The sequence below is a fragment of the Lepidochelys olivacea genome (genome assembly GCF_965140295.1).
Source record: "Lepidochelys olivacea isolate rLepOli2 genome assembly, chromosome: 3".
NCBI classification, from domain to species: Eukaryota; Metazoa; Chordata; order Testudines; family Cheloniidae; genus Lepidochelys; species Lepidochelys olivacea.
Genome location: NC_140413.1, coordinates 131,935,482 through 131,953,302, shown reverse-complemented (window position 1 = coordinate 131,953,302; position 17,821 = coordinate 131,935,482). Strand labels below are relative to the sequence as shown.

Below are 17,821 nucleotides of genomic sequence, written 5' to 3'. Positions count from 1 at the left end.
CAGTCCTTCAGAACTCTTGGATGAAGACTGTTACCCAGGGTTTTCAGAACCCAAAGCAGTGGTAACGTAATTGTTTCATTCCAGGTGGTGTCAGGAATAAATCAATGGGAACACAGCAATTCTGTCTGATGAAAGATTATTACAAGTAAACGTGCTCTTATCTAAAACTACAATTTATTAGATTTAAGCACACACAGACATAAGCAATAGGTTTAGACCATCCCAAATTACCTAGAATCTGAGATGGTATTGAGTAATTTGCAGCAGGTAAGCAATAGCTGGTTGCTTTCCACCGGGGAGTCTGGTGTCAGGAAAAAATTTCTCAGGATAGCTTCAGAGAACTGCTCCAAAGTACACTCTATTATCTAGTCTTTTTATAACTAACTTTTACAAAACACCTAGATCATACTGATCCCTACTGGATCATCACTTCTCCTAACTTCAATAAACGACTTATCAACAAACATTCCTAACAATCTTAGTCATAATAAGCTTCCATATCAAAGGCACCTGAATTCAAAGTTTTCATCCACTTATTTTCTTTCAGTCTCAATTTGTTGACTCTTTTTCTCCCCTCCTCCCATTCTGATTAGCAGAAACTGCAAATACAGCTAGCATCTGATCTTGCCTCTAGAAGCCCTGTTTGTTCAAATTAACCCTTAACTATGTGGTGTTCTATTTTATTAATTAATGATGGCTGAATACAAATAATATGGTTGCACTTAGCTTGATCAAAATCTGGGGTACATAGACCCCACAACTCAGGGGCAACTCAGGTGATTTATTATTGTTTAATTTATCAATTTGTTCCAAAACTTCCTCTATTGACACCTCAATCTGGGACAGTTCCTTAGATTTGTCACCTAAAAAGAATGGCTCAGGTGTGGGAATCTCCCTCACATCCTCTACAATGAAGACTGATACAAAGAATTCATTTAGCTTCTCCACAATAGCCTTTTCTCCCTTGATTGCTCCTTTACCACCTTGATTGCCCAGTGGTCCCACTGATTTCCTGGCAGGCTTCTTGCTTCTGATGTACTTTAAAAAAATGTTGCTGTTAATTTTTAAGTCTTTGGCTAGTTGCTCTTCAAATTCTTTTTTGACCTTCCTAATTATACTTTTACATTTGATTTGCCAGAGTTTATGCTCCTTTCTATTTTCCTCAGTAGGATTTAACTTCCAATTTTTACAGGATGCCTTTTTGCCTCTAACCACTTTTTTTTTACTTAGTTGTGTAGCCATGGTGGCACTTTTTTGGTCCTTTTTACTATGTTTTTTAATTTGTGGTATACATTTAATTTGAGCCTCTATTATGGTGTTTTTTAAAAGTTTCCATGCAGCTTGCAGGCATTTCACTTTAGTGACTGTACCTTTTAATTTCTGTTTAACTAGCTCCCTCATTGTGTAGTTCCCCTTTCTGAAGTTAAATGCTGCTGTGATGGGCTTCTTTGGTGTCCCCTTCCCCAGGATGTTAAATTTAATTATATTATGGTCGTTATTACCAAGCAGTTCAACTATATTCACCTCTTGGACCAGATCCTGTGTTCTACTTAGGACTAAATCAAGAATTGCCTCTCCTCTTGTGGGTTCCAGGACTAATTGCTCCAAGAAGTAGTCATTTATGGTGTCAAGAAACTTTGTCTCTGCATCCCATCCTGAGGTGATATGTACCCAGTCAATATGGGGATAATTAAAATCCACCATTATTACTGAGATTTCTATTTTTATAGTCTCCCTAATCTCCTGGAGCATTTCACAGTCACCATCACCATCCTGGGCAGGTGGTTGGTAATATATCCCTACTGTTATATTCTTATTATTCATGCATAGAATTGCTCTCCATAGAGTCTATGGTACAGTTTGAGTCATTTAAAATTTTTACTATGTTTGAGTCTATGCTTTTTTTATGCTGGTGCCCCCACCAGCCCGACCTACTCTGTCATTCCTATATATTTTGTATGACCATGTTACCATGTTACCATGTCCCATTGGTTATCATCATTCCATCAAGCTTCTGTGATGCCTATTATATCAATATCATCATTTAATACCAGGCACTCAAGTTCACCCATCTTAGTGTTTAGACTTCTAGCATTTGTCTGCAAGCACTTATAAAAATTGTTGCTTTTTAGCTGTCTGCCATTATGTGATGTAATTGGTGGGACTCTTTTTCATTTGACTGTTTCTCTTCAATTTTTACCTGTACTTTATCATCTTCCATTCTTGCCACCTTACTAGGATATAGAGAATCCCCATTAATAGAGCCTCCCCTCAAATAGTGTGATCCTCTGCACCTGTTGGCTTCCCCCAGCCCTCAGTTTACAAACTCCTCTACAAACTTTTTAATTTCGCATGCCAGCAGTCTGGTTCCATTTTGGTTTAGGTGGAGCCCATCCTTCCTCTGTAGCCTCCCCCTTCCCCAAAAGGTTCCCCAGTTCCTAATAAATCTAATACCCTCCTCCTTACACCATCATCTCATCCACGCATTGAGACCCTGCAGTTCTACTTGTCTAACTGGCCCTGTGCATGGAACTGGAAGCATTTCAGACCATGGAGGTCCTGGACTTCAATCTCTTACCTAACAACCTAAATTTAGCCTCTAGGACCTCTCTCCTACCTTTCCCTATGTCACTGGTACCTACATGTACCAGGACCACCAGCTCCTCCCCAGCACTGCATATGTGTTAAACTTTATATGAGATTCACACAAATATTGTTTCAAAATCAAGATAATACCTATTATTTTTGTGGGACTGTGAGACACTCCCTTCTCTGAGCATGCTGTGGATATAGTGCATTGTTCATGCTATGGGTTGTTGCTAAATCTGACATCAACAGCACAAAGATCACTTGTGATGTCATATCATGCTTTTTGCTGCACTTTGGTTCGGAGACTTTACTGATCCAACTTTGGCACAAGTGAAAATTGTGGCTGCAGGGTCAACAGCTACAAGTAGCTAAAACTACAGCGCCTAAATATGGTGATCGGTGCTATATAAGTCTCCAATCCTGCAATGATTTATGCAGCATGCTTAACTTTATGCACTGTGAGTATTCCCATTCATTTCAATGCAACTACTCATATGGCTTGATTTTCTGAGCTGCTGAGAACCTGCTGCTCCTCTTGAAGTTAACTGGAGTTGTGTGTGCTCAGCACTTCTGCAAACCAAGCCCAGAGTGTGTAAAGTTGGCACATGCATATGTATTTTCAGGCTCAGAGCCGAAATGTGGATACATCAGATATTAGAGAGACAAGGTGGGTGAGATAATATCTTTTACTGGATGATGGGTGCAATAAAAAGGTTTCTTCAGTGCTTGGGATTGCTGCTCATGAGTGGCTGCCTATTCCAGCTTTCTCTCCTCTCCCATATCACCTAAAATGCATGTCTCTAGTGCTAAATGTATTTATCTTATTCTCACAGTGATTAGAATGGCCCAAACTCTTTCACTTGGCATTATGCATAGCGCTCAGTGATAGCTTTCTGGGCTAAAGGTCAACACCCCGCTACTGCCTTAAGTCTTGCCTCAATGGCACTAACCATCACATCACACTATTAGAAAGAAAACATTTTTTGCCTGATTAAGGGAGTTAGACATCACAGGTAATTGCAGAGGACTCCGCACATTACACTCGGAACAGAACCCTAACAGTACTTTGTCTTGCCAACCAGCAATTAGTAATGTGTTAGCAAACAATGACTTCACAGGATTTCTCTGGAAAATTCAGGACAGGGGGCACACTACAAAAACAGAGGTCCTGATTTTCCTGCTTTCGACACTGGTATAAAGAAAGGTTTCAGAGTAGCTGCCGTGTTAGTCTGTATTTGCAAAAAGAAAAGGAGTACTTGTGGCACCTTAGAGACTAACCAATTTATTGGAGCATAAGCTTTCGTGAGCATCCGATGAAGTGAGCTGTAGCTCACAAAAGCTTATGCTCAAATAAATTGGTTAGTCTCTAACCACAAGTCCTCCTTTGGTATAAAGAAAGAGTAACTCCACTGAAGTCAATAGAGTGACACCAATGTAAAACTAGTGTACATGAGAGGGGAAGCAGGTCATGGAGTTTATATGCTGGGGGCAGATGCATTGCACCAGCCTCACTGTCAATACCCTTCAACCATTGCCTTTTGAAGTAGCCCCCGTGTCTGGCCAGCCTTTTTGATAGTGCTGACAATTGTCTGTCCAGAAAAAACGATGCCAGTGAACTACTCAGGAGTTATGGGCTGGAAGTATCAAGCAATCTACAGCTTCAGGATGATTAGGCAGCCTCAGATCACTGGGAATGGGGACGTTCCCCTGACCCTCCCATTTATGAAACTGAAAGAAATCCTTGTTTTCCATCAGCCCTGAGCTGCACAATTGCTTTGCAAGGATCTAAATGGTGAAGCTGTAGAAGAAACTACGTAGCTGCACTTTATGTTGCTTGTCTTCCCTAGTATGCAGTCACTAAGGATCGCTTAGGGCTCTTAAGCTACCATCCTAGGTATCATGGTAAAGACTGAGGCTAGAAGTGGGAGAAGGAGTTTCCCTTCTTCCACTGCCCTACTGGGGGATGGGGAAAGCACATCCTGCCCTGAGACATAAACCCTTTAGGATTGGGCGTGGGAATGATTCTTACCTGGCAATGATCTTACCCTAAAGCAGCCACCCATCACTTCCTAAATGCCTTGGGGCATAGAAACCCGGACACAGGAGGTGGCCACTGCAGATGGCTCCCCTGAAGACATCTAAGGAAATACAAAAAGAAAAGGAGTACTTGTGGCACCTTAGAGACTAACCAATTTATTTGAGCATAAGCTTTCGTGAGCTACAGCTCACTTCATCAGACGCATGGAAATACAGACAGTCTCTGAGCCCTGAGATGGGGAGTGGCAGGTTCCTTTCCCAAATCTGAGCTGAGGTAATGTAGACAGCAAAAGAATCTGAACCCCACTCTGATTTCAGGTGTATTCAGGATTCTGTGCAAATCTTTCACACAGCCTTAGTATTAAGACTGCATATTCACTCTTCTAGTCCATTCCAAGGCCTCATGGTGTAAATCAGGAGTAACTCCATGGCAGTTAATGGAGTTATACTAATGTAAAACCAGTGTGAGATCAGAATCAGGCCTGACCTGGGCATTTTTGATTATAAAAAAGTCTGGTTCCTTCCCACTATATTCTATTGTATCATTTGCTGGGCAGTATGCCACATTGCCTGGTTACATATAATTAATGCCTATGTAGTTTCAGTAAATCGTACTAAGAATGCAGGAAATGCTGTCCCTGGAGACATAGTGACAACTACAGACGCCTAAACGATGCTGTTCTTCATCTTACCTTCACCTGAGCTTTCTAACCCTCCCCCTCCTTTCCAAGGACTAATCCTTTTTTCTAGAATGATTGCATCACTCACGAGCGAATATTTTTATCAGCCAGCTACATTCACAAGATACTGGAGCATGCATTTTTACTATCTTGTTTCCCTAAAGGATTTCACCTTGAAATGTCACTTGCATTTGCTACTCTCCTGTTTGGTCATTTGCTGCTGTGCGTACTGCAAAAAAATACATCTCCTTTGTCTGGGCAGTCCACTTTTACTGAGTTATATAAAGTACTATATATTTCTCTTGCTGTCTGTGTACAGCACTTGCTGTTAGTCTCCTTATAGTACATGTTAGGGTGTATTCATAAGTAGGGCATTTCTTTTCCGTCTTTGAAGAAGAACATAATGAGTATGAGCTTATATGTACAGAGGGCCAAATCCTGACATTCTTACCAAGGCAAAACTCCCAGAGGCCAGATTCTTATTTACACTAACATCCATTCACACCATTTTGGTAGTCTAAGGGGCCTTTAAAGTGAGTGTAAACATTTAAGGCCTGTTTATACTGCCAGAGCATTGTAAGGGTATGTCTACACTACAATAAAACACTCATGGCTGGCCCAGATCAGCTGACTTGGGCTCGTGGGGCTCTGGCTGTGGGGCTATAAAATTGCAGTGTAGATGTTTGGGCTAAGGTTGGAGGCCAGGCTCTGGGATCCTCTCCCTCACAGGCGCTCAGAGCCCAAGCTCCAGCCAGAGTTTGAACATCTACACTGCGGTTTTCTAGCCCCTCACCCCAAGCCCTGCAAGCCCAAATCAGCTAACTCGGGCCAGCCGTGGGTGTTTTACTGCAGTGTAGACATATCCAAGGCCCTTGGAATAAATGAGAAATCAGGCAATCAGGTGTTTTGCCTGATGAAGAACTACAGGGTTTGGCTCATAGTGTCTTTTATCCCAAAGCACTTTACAATTACCAGGAAAACAAGTACATACTAGCCACAGGAAGCACAACACTCAGCATTGATAGGCGGCCACTACGGCCATGAAATGTGGTAGCTATTTAACAGCAACAGAAACACCACACAAGAGCTTAGGGACAGGATATGTAGAATAACTTCCCATTGATTTGGCAAACTTTTGGTAGGCAGAATGTAATTACTCAGGCTGGCATTTAGTTATGACTCCAGGGGTAATATCCCTAGTTTTACCAAAAATGTCATCGGCTCTTTAATGATCAGATGGGGAAGATCTCAGTTTTATGTGATTCCAACAGCAAAGTGAAAAGGAGTACTTGTGGCACCTTAGAGACGAACCAATTTACTTGAGCATACGCTTTCGTGAGCTACAGCTCACTTCATCGGATACATAAAGTCGAAAATACAGTGAGGAGATTTATATACACACAGACCATGCAAAAATGGATGTTTACCATACACATTGTAAGGAGAGTGATCACTTAAGATGAGCTATTACCAGCAGGAGAGTGGGGTGGGGAACTAACACGGCTGCTACTCTGAAACCTAACTAACACAGCTGCTACTCTGAAACCTACAGAAGAGTACCCAGAAGTCACCTACTATAGGACAGGCCCAACAAAGAAAATAACAGAACACCACTAGCCGTCACCTTCAGCCCCCAACTAAAACCTCTCCAACGCATCATCAAGGATCTACAACCTATCCTGAAGGACGACCCATCATTCTCACAAATCTTGGGAGACAGGCCAGTCCTTGCCTACAGACAGCCCCCCAACCTGAAGCAAATACTCACCAGCAACCACATACCACACAACAGAACCACTAACCCAGGAACCTATCCTTGCAACAAAGCCCGTTGCCAACTGTGCCCACATATCTATTCAGGGGACACCATCGTAGGGCCTAATCACATCAGCCACACTATCAGAGGCTCGTTCACCTGCACATCTACCAGTGTGATATATGCCATCATGTGCCAGCAATGCCCCTCTGCCGTGTACATTGGGCAAACTGGACAGTCTCTACGTAAAAGAATAAATGGACACAAATCAGATTTTAAGAATTATAACATTCATAAACCAGTCGGAGAACACTTCAATCTCTCTGGTCACTCGATTTCTGATCTAAAAGTGACTATTCTTCAACAAAAAAACTTCGAACAGACTCCAACGAGAGACTGCTGAATTGGAATTAATTTGCAAATTGGATACAATTAACTTAGGCTTGAATAGAGACTGGGAGTGGTTGAGTCATTATACAAAGTAAAACTATTTCCCCTTGTTTATTCCCCCCTCCCCCCCCCCACTGTTCCTCAGACGTTCTTGAACAGCAAAGTGGCCCTCAACAATCTGGGAGACTGTTTCAGAGAGAAAAGTACCACTTACGAGATAATCAATACAACTTCATGCAGCGTTTACTGCAGGTCTTCCATTTAAGTACTGATCCAGACTAACCCTACTTCACTTAGGAGAGCTGACAGGATCATAGCACAAGGAGATGTAGCAAGCTACATACATGAGAACCAGCATGAAGTTATTTATATGCTTGTTTGCATTTTTAGTGTATATAGTGTCATACATTGTGTCATTAAATATTACTATATGCACTGATCTAGTGTGTCTTGTCTTTACCTGAGTGTGGTGTCTTGAATGCACTTTAATTAGAAAATCCTTTCTAATTTGATCTTCTGACAGAAATTTGATAAAGCATTATAGAAACTCTTACTGAAATTCCAGTAATATCCATGGAGTTTCACTGGTGTAAAACTGGGGTAGCACAGTGGTGAATCAGGTACCCACATTTTGGGTGGATTTGGAAAAAACAAAATGGGATATATTCTGGTCATTAACAACATTGAAAGTTGAAGTGAGCTGTAGCTCACGAAAGCTTATGCTCAAATAAATTCGTTAGTCTCTAAGGTGCCACAAGTACTCCTTTTCTTTTTGTGAATACAGACTAACACGGCTGCTACTCTGAAACCATTGAAAGTTATGTAAGTCACATTAAGGGTAATCAATTCTCATTCGTTAGGACATAAATTGATCACCTGCAGGAGACCAGAAGGAATTTTTTGTTAATGTACAGCATAGCATAATTGGTTACTTGAATTATAGGGTAGGGGATTTGGTTTCCCTCAGCAGCACTAGATATTGTCCATTGCTGGAGGCAGAATACCAAATTTGATGGACCAATGGTCTGATCTGGGATGGCAAATCCTTCTTTGCCATGGGGAAAACAGATATTTCAGTAAAGAATGACATCATCTTTAATAGTATAGGATCGACCGCGCCCAAATCCAGCTGTCCTGATTAACAACCTGAGTAGCCCGCTCAGACAATGAGACTTGGTTAGCATTTGTGGTTACAGACCTAATCAGATAGAACCAGAGACTTGAAATTTTGCAGAGGTGAGTAGATTCCATATTGGTTAATTTGAGGTTACCTGGGGAAGAATTTCACCAGGCCAAGAAGTGCTCTATCTCATTACTTTTCCTCTGACAGTAGTTGCTTTGGAAAGTCTACATCGCTGGCAGAAATGCAGTGTTTTAAATGCAGAATGATGGGGACCAGTGGTAGTTTTAAGGCATCTAAATATCAGAGGTCAAAAGTTTCACATGGCCCGTTCATTACGTACAATTGTAATAAACTCCTGACAAGGCATTGTTACCAGGTTTGAACCCTGAATCTTCAGCACAGATTTCAACTACTTGAGCTACAGGACTAACTACATTTCATTTTCAAACTAGATGAGAGAGAGTGAGTGAGAGAGGGAGAGAGAGAGGGTATATGTGTGTGAGAGTGACAGAGGAAGGAGCAGGAGAGGAAATCACAAATTTTCTTTCTAGGGATATTCTGTCTGACAATCAGCAAATACTCAATGGGGCAATTTCTCCTAAGTCTTTCCCTGCTGTATGCCCCTCCTATTCCATTCCCCATGCTCTGAATTAGAAATCTATGCTATCATTTGTCCCTAAGGTCTTGTCTACATGGGGAAGATGTACCCATTATACCAACATTATACTGGTATGACCCCTCTCCTCCCCCAGTGTGGACACTTATTCACATATAAGAACGGCTTTGTTTGATTTAAACATCTTCTCAAGTGGCATAAACTAAACTGGAAAAGGTACTCAAAGTAATAAAAGCATCCACACAGGGAGTTATACTGGAATAACTATAGTTGTTTAAATTCATACATTGGATTATACTAAAAAAAATCCTTTCCTGTGCAAACAAGACCTAAATTACTTCCAAACAGGACAATTCCATTTCAAAAAGCAATACAAAATCAGTTCCTGCAAAGCTTAAAGATAGTTCCTGTAAAGAGGTCTCTTAAGCAACCCACAAGGACAGACAGGCGCCTGCAGATTTTACATGCCTTTACTTGAAAAACTGATCTTGCAAAAGCGGTTCATGATCCTTTGTACTGTCCACCTTAAATCTCTGAAGCTGCTGACCCTGTATGGAATAGTATCACTCATGACCTTTATCCCTTAAGGAATATGACTGTGCAATACCCATTGCTGTCTCATAGCAGTGCAGTTAATTTCTGAAATACTGCCACCTAGTGACAATTTAGAGATGAAGCTCAATCAACTCCACAGATTTCAGTGTGCCGGTTTTATTTATTTTTGTTTTTGTGTGTTTTGTATTTTGCTATTTTATTTTGGTTCGGTTTGGGGATTTTTGTATTTACCTTTATACCACATGCCATGGCAACCTCAGTCCTGCCCCTGACATCATCCTTATCTCATCTAGTTGTTGTTTATTGTTAGAAATCTCTTGCAGCACATTGTGAATGCCCACAGCACTTTACAAACTGAGGGGCACCTCATGCACTCCCTTTAGAAGTATGGTGGTGAGGAAAACAGACTAAAAAGTCTTACATTGTATCAGTGGGAGAAGGAACAAGCCAATGGAGAATCCTCTCCCTTCCCTCCAACTCTACAGAAACATTTAGGTCAAACTCTGGACAATTGAGGCTCTTCAGAGGCCCTGAGAGAGTTGGCCAACGGGAGGCCTGTTCTCCAGAGCATCAGCAGGAGTAGCTGGGTGAGATTCTGTGGCCTGCATTGTGCAGGAGGTCAGACTAGATGATCACAATGGTCCCTTCTGACCTTAAGATCTATGAGTCTATGAGCCCCCTCCGGACTCATCTGGATTTCCCTATCAGATTTCTCTTATGCAGAATCCCATTCCACAAAATCAAGCCTGCTTTGAAAGGCAAGTGTTGGCCCAGGTATGGAGTGGGAGCAAGTTTCCCAGGAGAGCTGCCATGGGAGACAGGAACCCTGGGGAGAAGTGCAGATGCACTAGGATACCCTATTAATTCCTTGGCCTTCTGCATACATATCTAGAGATTTTGCTGTGGATCCGTAGACTTCCATTATTTGGGAGGGTCATGCCCCCCTCTCAACACACACCCATCACTATGGACCCTACCCCACTGCATGGCTGGATGATTTGTAGAAACTCCACAAGCTGAAACACATGGCGTTTTCTGGCCCTTGCACAGTTTTCTCCTGCAGAAGGTGTGAGTTGGCTCATAAAACACATTCCCATGCCCTGGAGTTTTAAGACATCCACATTACTGAGGTTAGCAATTATAACATCAATAATGAGAGGTAGGTCAGAAAAGGAGGGAGTCACTTCTACGTTGAAGTAGATTTTTGTGCTTGAAACTGGAACAAAATGCATTTGCTCAGTTTAGATTATGGTGTATTTTACAAGAATGCTCACATCACTTCTGGCCAGAGAGAGAGGCTACTTGAGACACAATGGGCAGGTCTATTGTACAAAGGTGAAATATAGGTCATTTCCTCAGCATGTTGTGCAGAAATCTGGGAGTGTGGGACCAACCCTGCGTGCACTTGTGGAATATGGAAGAGGGAGCAGAGACTCAAGAGTGCACCACAGCAGATGCAAAAAACAACATTGCGAGGGCACAGGTACCAGCCTTCGTCTTGCACAAACACAGGGCATGAATGCCCCACAGGCCTGAGAGAGCCATTAAGGTGCCATCTGGAATTGGAGGCAGAGTTGGGTTTACTTTCTTATTGGTAGGGCCCTACCAAATTCATGGTCCATTTTGGTGAATTTCCTGGTCAGAGGATTTTAAAAATTGTAAATCTCATGATTTCAGCTATTTAAATCTGAAATTTCATGGTGTTGTAATTGTAGGGGTCCTGACCCAAAACGGAGTTGTGGGGAGTCGCATGGTTACTGTAGGGGGGTTGTGGTACTGCTAACCATACTTCTGCACTGCTGCTGGCTGTGTTGCCTTCAGAGCCGGACAGCTGGAGAGCGGTGGCTGCTGGCCGGGAGCCCAGCTCTGAAGGCAGAGCCACTGCCAGCAGCAGCACAGAAGGAAGGATGGCCTGGTATGGAATTCTCACCCTTACTTCTGCACTGCTGCTGGTGGGGCACTGCCTTCAGAGCTGGGCACCTAGCCAACAGCCACTGCTCCCCAGCCAACCAGCTCTAAAGGCAGCACGGAAGCAAGGGTGGCAATATCACAACCCCCCTAAAATAACCTTGTGAACCCCTGCAACTCCCTTTTGGGTCAGGACCCCCAATTTGAGAAACTCTGGTCTCCCCCATAAAATTAGTATAGGATAAAAGCACACAAAAGAGCAGATTTCACAGTCCATGAGGTGTTTTTCATGGCTGTAAATTTGTTAGGGCCCTAACTATTGGGCTAGGTGGGAAGCACGCACTGAAAGGATAGTGCATTTCCTGCACTCCCTGGGAGCTCCTGGAAATAATGTGCTTCTTGCAGCTCCCAGGGTGTGCAGCCCATGCAACACCTTTTTAGAGGGTGCAGTGTGAGTGTCCCACCTAGTTGTGAAGTCTTCTTCCAGCTAATAATTTTGCCAATGTTAATATTTACGGTGGTATACTGTTTTCAATCATAGATTTCCAAGTGCTTTATCAAAGGAAGTATCATTGATCCCGTTTTACAGACAGGGAAACTGAGGCACATATATATTTCCACGGTCACACAGCAGGTCAGTGACAGAATCAGGAAGAGAACACAGGTCTCCTAATTCCCTGTTCTGTGACCTATCCACTAGGACATGCTGCCTCATGTCCAAGACTCCACCAAAATCAATTCCTGTCAGAGAAGCAACTTCCTGTATATGTATTAACTATTTTTATTATAATCAGGCACTTTTAAAAAATTAGTACAAGTATATCATTTTTTAAATAATAATATTTTGGAGCTTTGGTCTAAGAAACTGGTATGATAACACCCTCTTTACCCATAATCCAACCCCTCTTTAACCAAAACATTTTTATATCTGAATCATGTTTGGTCCCCTTGAATGAAGCACTTACCCATTAACTCCCCTGACTGTCCTAAGCCCTTTTTATCCGAATGCTGTTGATGTTGCTGACACGTCTCTGTCTCTTCGGATAAATAAGGCTGCGCTGCAATCAGATGTCCTAAGCCAGATAAGCCCTGCACACTGTGCATGACTATATCTATTAATGTTTTCTTATGTTTGCTTTTTTTAGAGCATGAATAAACTGTTAAAGTTTAAAGGGCTGGCAAATCTCGCAACATGAGGTTTTCTCGAAATTACACGCTCGGTGTGGTGCAGTAAACTAAGTCTCCACATTTTTGCCTCTGTGTATGCTTCATCCCTGCAAACTAAGTGGAACACCTTTTATGGAACCCCAGTGCTTAGCTTTGCTGCACAATAACACCACAGATCCTGAGCCCCTGAGGCTGTTTTCTGCCACTAAGGATGCTTTATGCTTCCAGAAAGTTGGATTAACCAGTGTGACAGGGTCAGGCCAGATGGCTACAGGAGATTAATTTTTTATTTTGAAGCAAAAAAGGTGTTTTTTTATTTGCATAACACACTTACAAAACAAAACAACAGCATATGCAATGTGTAACACAGCAACCAATCACACTTGTTTTCTCATTAGCTTCAGGGGAGGGAAGTGTTCAAGCTTGCCTGGGCCCAGAGCGGGGGGCTTCCTCGACTCTCATGGTCTTCCACGCTTCTGAGTTACCTGGTGGTCCAGAGCGAGGGGGCTTCATTGACTCTCAAGGTCTGCCACCCCCTTGAGTTACCTGGCGCCACACCCGAGTGTCACCAACAATTCCCTCCTCCTCTGAAAGCACCCAACAAAAGAGGCAGGCTGTGAGGTTGACAACCCGGAGGGGGCACGTGCACCCACATGTGAAAGGACCCCTCTAAGGTGGTGGTGTCCACACTAGCACTGGCTGGGGCTGGGGTCCCTTACTCTCTCTCCCAATCAAAGGGTCAAACAAAGGGAGCCGGACGGGGACACCGAGCAGAGAGCCTCGGACAGTGCCCACCGCTCCTCAAAAGCATCAAGGGAGTCAGTGGATGCCGCCCAGAGGAACTCCGCCTGGATACATGAACGGACCGAGGATCGGAAAACGACCCCACAGTCACAGGAAACTCCATCAGCCAACCTCCTCTCTCTGGTTTTATAGATGGCTGTTTTAGCCAGGGCCAGGAGGAGGTTAACGCGGAGATCCCGCGACTTTGTGAGGCTACGGATTGGGAGTGCATAAATAAAAAGGTGAGGGGAATAATGCAACCAAAAACATAATAAAAGATTTGTGAGGAGCCGGAACAGGGGCTGCAGGCTGGCACACTCCAAATATACATGCACCAGGGTTTCCTTCACACCGCAAAAGGGACAAGTATCTGGGATGGGGTTGAACCACGCCAAGTACGTGCCCGTGCTCACAGCTCCGTGAAGGAGCTGCCAACTGATGTCCCCGACGGGCCTCGGAACCAAGGTGGAATATAGGCTGGCCCACCGGGGCTGCTCACCCTCCAAAGGTGGCAGAAGTCTTGCCACTTTGTGTTGGGGTGGGACACTAGGGTGAGGGGGTGAAGGGTGTGGAGCACGAGGGTGTATAGATGTTTCCTTGGCGTGGTTTGGAAGCGTACCGGCTGCAGTTCATGCAGCCGCTCATTGTAAAGGGGTGAGGGGGTCGATTGGGTCTACGTGGCAGGGGTCCAATTAAAAGGTCTGGCGGGCCTGGGGTAGAGGGTGGGCAGGGCGTGCCCTCGAGCAGGACCCAATCGAGGTAAGCTCTAGCAGCGGGCGGCAAAACGGCCTTCACCTCCTGAAGTACGCGCCAGGGAGTATGAGGTCTGGAGACCCTCATGCGCTGAGTGAGCGTCAGGGGATCCAGCCAGTCTCCCCGGTTGTAGTCCAGGAGGTCTCCGACTCTCGTGACTTCTGCCAGGATCAAGCTCTGGCGCACCGAGCGGGACTCCGCCACCTACACACGGAGCTGGGGGTTGTGTAGCAGGGGCTCTGCGAGGAGATCTGCCCCCTTGGTGGCCACCACGGACCTGGTCGTTAAAAACAGTTTCCAAGTCCGGAGGAGGTCCTGGTACAAGACCAGCAGCCTGGAGAGGTCTCGCGGAAGACCTCCCCGACAGAGATAAAAGAGCTGCCAGTCATATCGGAGCCCTCAGATGCAGCGCAGGATGGCGTGCACCAGTACGCTCCACGCCGAACTGCCTGCACCATAAAGGAGCCTCTGTAGGGCCTGGAGGCGGAAGACACAGGCCTGAGTGTGCAGACACTTCAGGCCCTGCCCTCCTTCCTTCAGGGGTAGATGAAGAACCCCTCCAGGGGCCCAGTGCATTCCTGACCAAAAGAACCCCAGAATTGATGTCCGGAGGTTGGTCAGGAAACCCGGGGCTGGGATCAGGGTGTTGAGCCGGTACCAGAGCTTGGACAGGACTAGTTGATTAAGCACCAGCGCTCTCCTACGAAGGGAGAGACATCGGAGTAGTCCCGTCCATTTCCGGAGCCGCTCTATCACCCTGCCCTCTAAATTTTCCCAGTTCTCTGGCGGAAAGGGATGCGTGGCAGAAAGGTAAATGCCGAGGTAGAGCAGCGGACCCGCGCTCCACCGGATGGTCTGAAGCACGGGTGGGAGGGAGCTCGCCTGCCGCCAGTCTCCTACCACCAAGCCAGAGCTCTTGATCCAGTTGACCCGGGCAGAGGAGGTTGCCAAATAGATGGCCTGGCAAGCCTCCACCCGTGCCAAGTCACCCGAGTCCTGGACCACGAGGAGCATGTCATCAGCGTACGCCGACAGGACCAGCCGCAACTCCGGCTCCCGCAGCACCAACCCTGTCAATCTCCTGCAGAGGAGGCAGAGGAAGGGCTCGATCGCCAGAGCGTACAGCTGGCCCGAGAGGGGGCACCCCTGCCGTACTCCTCTCCCGAAGCTGACCAGTTCGGTCAGGGTCCAGTTGACCTTAACCAGACACTCTGCGGAGGCATATAGCACCCGGAGAAAACCCACAAATTGGGGTCTGAAGCCAAACGCTTGCAGAGTGTTCAGGAGGTACCCATGGTCCACCCTATCGAACGCCTTCTCCTGATCTAGGGACAGGAGGGCGAACGACAGACCGTCTCTACGTCCGAGTTCCAAAAAGGTCCCAAACCAGAAATAGGTCATCAAAGATACTGCAGTCCGGGACGGTGTAGGTCTGGTCTGGGTGGATCATGTCCGCCAGCACAGACCCTAGCTGCAGCGAGATTGCTTTCACTACGATTTTGTAGTCCGTGCTGAGGAGCGAGACGGGACGCCAATTTCGTAAATCACAGAGGTCCCCCTTCTTTGGCAATAAGGTGAGCACGGCTCGCCTGCACGAAAGAGGGAGTACCCCGCTCTGCAAAGACTCGGCCCAGACGGTGACTAGGTCTGGGCCGCAGATGTCCCAAAACACGTGGTAGAACTCCATGGTCAGCCCATCCATGCCTGGAGACTTATTAGTGGGCATACGAAGGAGGGCTTCCAAGAACTCAACCTGAGTGAGAGGCAACTCTAGCCGGTCTCAGTTGCTCGCGCTGACCGTAGGGAGCTCCTCCCAGAGCACTCTGCAAGCGCCAGGGTCGGTCGGATCCGGGGAGAAAAGACTTGCGTAGAAGGCTCGGGCCCTCCAGCACATCTCCACTGGTTCCGTGAGGGGGGTGCCATCTTCTGCCAGGAGACAGGTGACGTGTTTCTTGGCCCCCCTAATTTTCTCCAGGGCATAGAAGAAGCGGGAGCCGCGATCCATCTCCCGAAGGAGGCGGGTGCGGGATCGAACAAAGGTGCCCTGGGCCCGATGGTCCTCGAGGGCCCGGAGCTCCTCCGCTTCTCCCGGCACACTCCGCAGACTGCTGGCGGCCAGACGCCTCTCCAGCTCTAAGACTTCCCATTCCAACTGCTCTATCGCCACATTTCTCTGTCGGCTGGTGCCCCAAGCGTAGTCGTGGCAGAAAAGCCAGGCGCGCACCTTCCCCAGGTCCCACCGTCACCGTGCCGAGGGAAAGACACGCCGCTGCCCTCACCAGGCCAGCCAGAATTTCCGGAAGGACGTCACAAAGCCCTCATCCTCCAACAGGCTGTTGTTAAAATGCCAATAGGCCAGCCCCGGCCTCTCTGCACAGAGGGAGGCTGTCACAGTGGCTAGATGATGGTCAGAAAATGGGGCCAGCCGAATGCTGGAGGAGTGGGCTCATGAGAGATGGAAGCGTGATAAATAAATGCGGTCCAACCGGGAGTGGCTTGACCGATGGGCCTCCACCCGGACAAAGGTGAACGTGGAAGTGTCATCCGGGTGGTGGTCGCGCCAGATGTCCACTAGGGAGTGATGTTTGACTATCTCCCGGAGGGTGTCCGCGGCAGACGGGCTCTGCTCGGTCCCCGAGCAGTCTTGCTCCTCAAGGACGGTATTAAAATCCCCTCCCAGGACCAGGCACTCGTGAGAATCTAAGGTGCTGAGGAAGACAGACGCCTGCTGGTAGAATTGCAGCCACTCTGGGCCCGATGTCGGGGCATAGACGTTAACGAGGTTAACCACGAGCCCCTCCATACGGACCCAGAGATGCAGCAGGTGACCCGGCACGGCCTCAGCGACCCCTAGCACCTCGGGCCATAGGTCGGGGGAGAACAGGATCGCCACTCTAGCCTGTCGAACCGTGGCATGGCTAAAGTAGACCCTGTCCCCCCCCTCCAGCCACCAACTGTCTTCGGCGGTCGGATACGTATGGGTTTCCTACAGGAAAACCACAGAGTACCCTCCCTCCCAAAGGAAGGGGAGCACCTGGGACCTGTGGAGAGCCATCCTACAACCCCGGGTGTTCAACGTTGCGATGGTGAGAGGTGTCATGGGGAGGGCTGGGGGGGATCCTCACTGGCAGGGACGCTCACATCTCCCATCGGGCTGCGCAACAGCCTGTGACACATCCCGTAGGTGAGTAATTGGTCACGGAAGACACGGACCCGCCAGTAGGCCGCGGCATCCTACTTTCCCATCCCTTTACCTTCCCCCATGAGGGCCCTTGTGGCCTGGAGGATTTGAGAAAAATCCCCTCATCGCTGGAGAGCAAGTTGTACCTTGTTGCGGGAGCCATGGACATCCTCTAAAAACTTCCGCAGCTCTCCTTGCAGCTCATGGGGGGGTGGGGTTACGGTTTCCCGGTTGTTCCCCGGTGGGGCCCTTGGTGCAGCCCTGTGGTCCACTAAAACGGACA

At 46.6% G+C, this 17,821-nt stretch overlaps 1 long non-coding RNA gene across 8 annotated transcripts in view; it reads right to left on the bottom strand.

Moving 5' to 3' along the window:
• The window catches only part of LOC311518064, a 129,347-nt gene that overhangs the window by 83,547 nt on the left and 27,979 nt on the right, over positions 1-17,821 (bottom strand). For 3 of the 8 annotated variants that reach the window (XR_014710879.1, XR_014710881.1, XR_014710882.1), the window contains exons 1-2: positions 12,620-12,737; positions 4,619-4,727 (exon numbers count right to left, since the gene is read on the bottom strand). The exons of 1 other annotated variant lie outside the window; for it this stretch is intronic. This is a non-coding gene — a long non-coding RNA (uncharacterized lncRNA). Of the gene's footprint in view, positions 1-4,618; positions 4,728-12,619; positions 12,738-17,821 lie in introns of those variants that run through there. 4 more of the 8 variants (XR_014710875.1, XR_014710877.1, XR_014710878.1 and 1 more) reach the window with 2 other exon arrangements.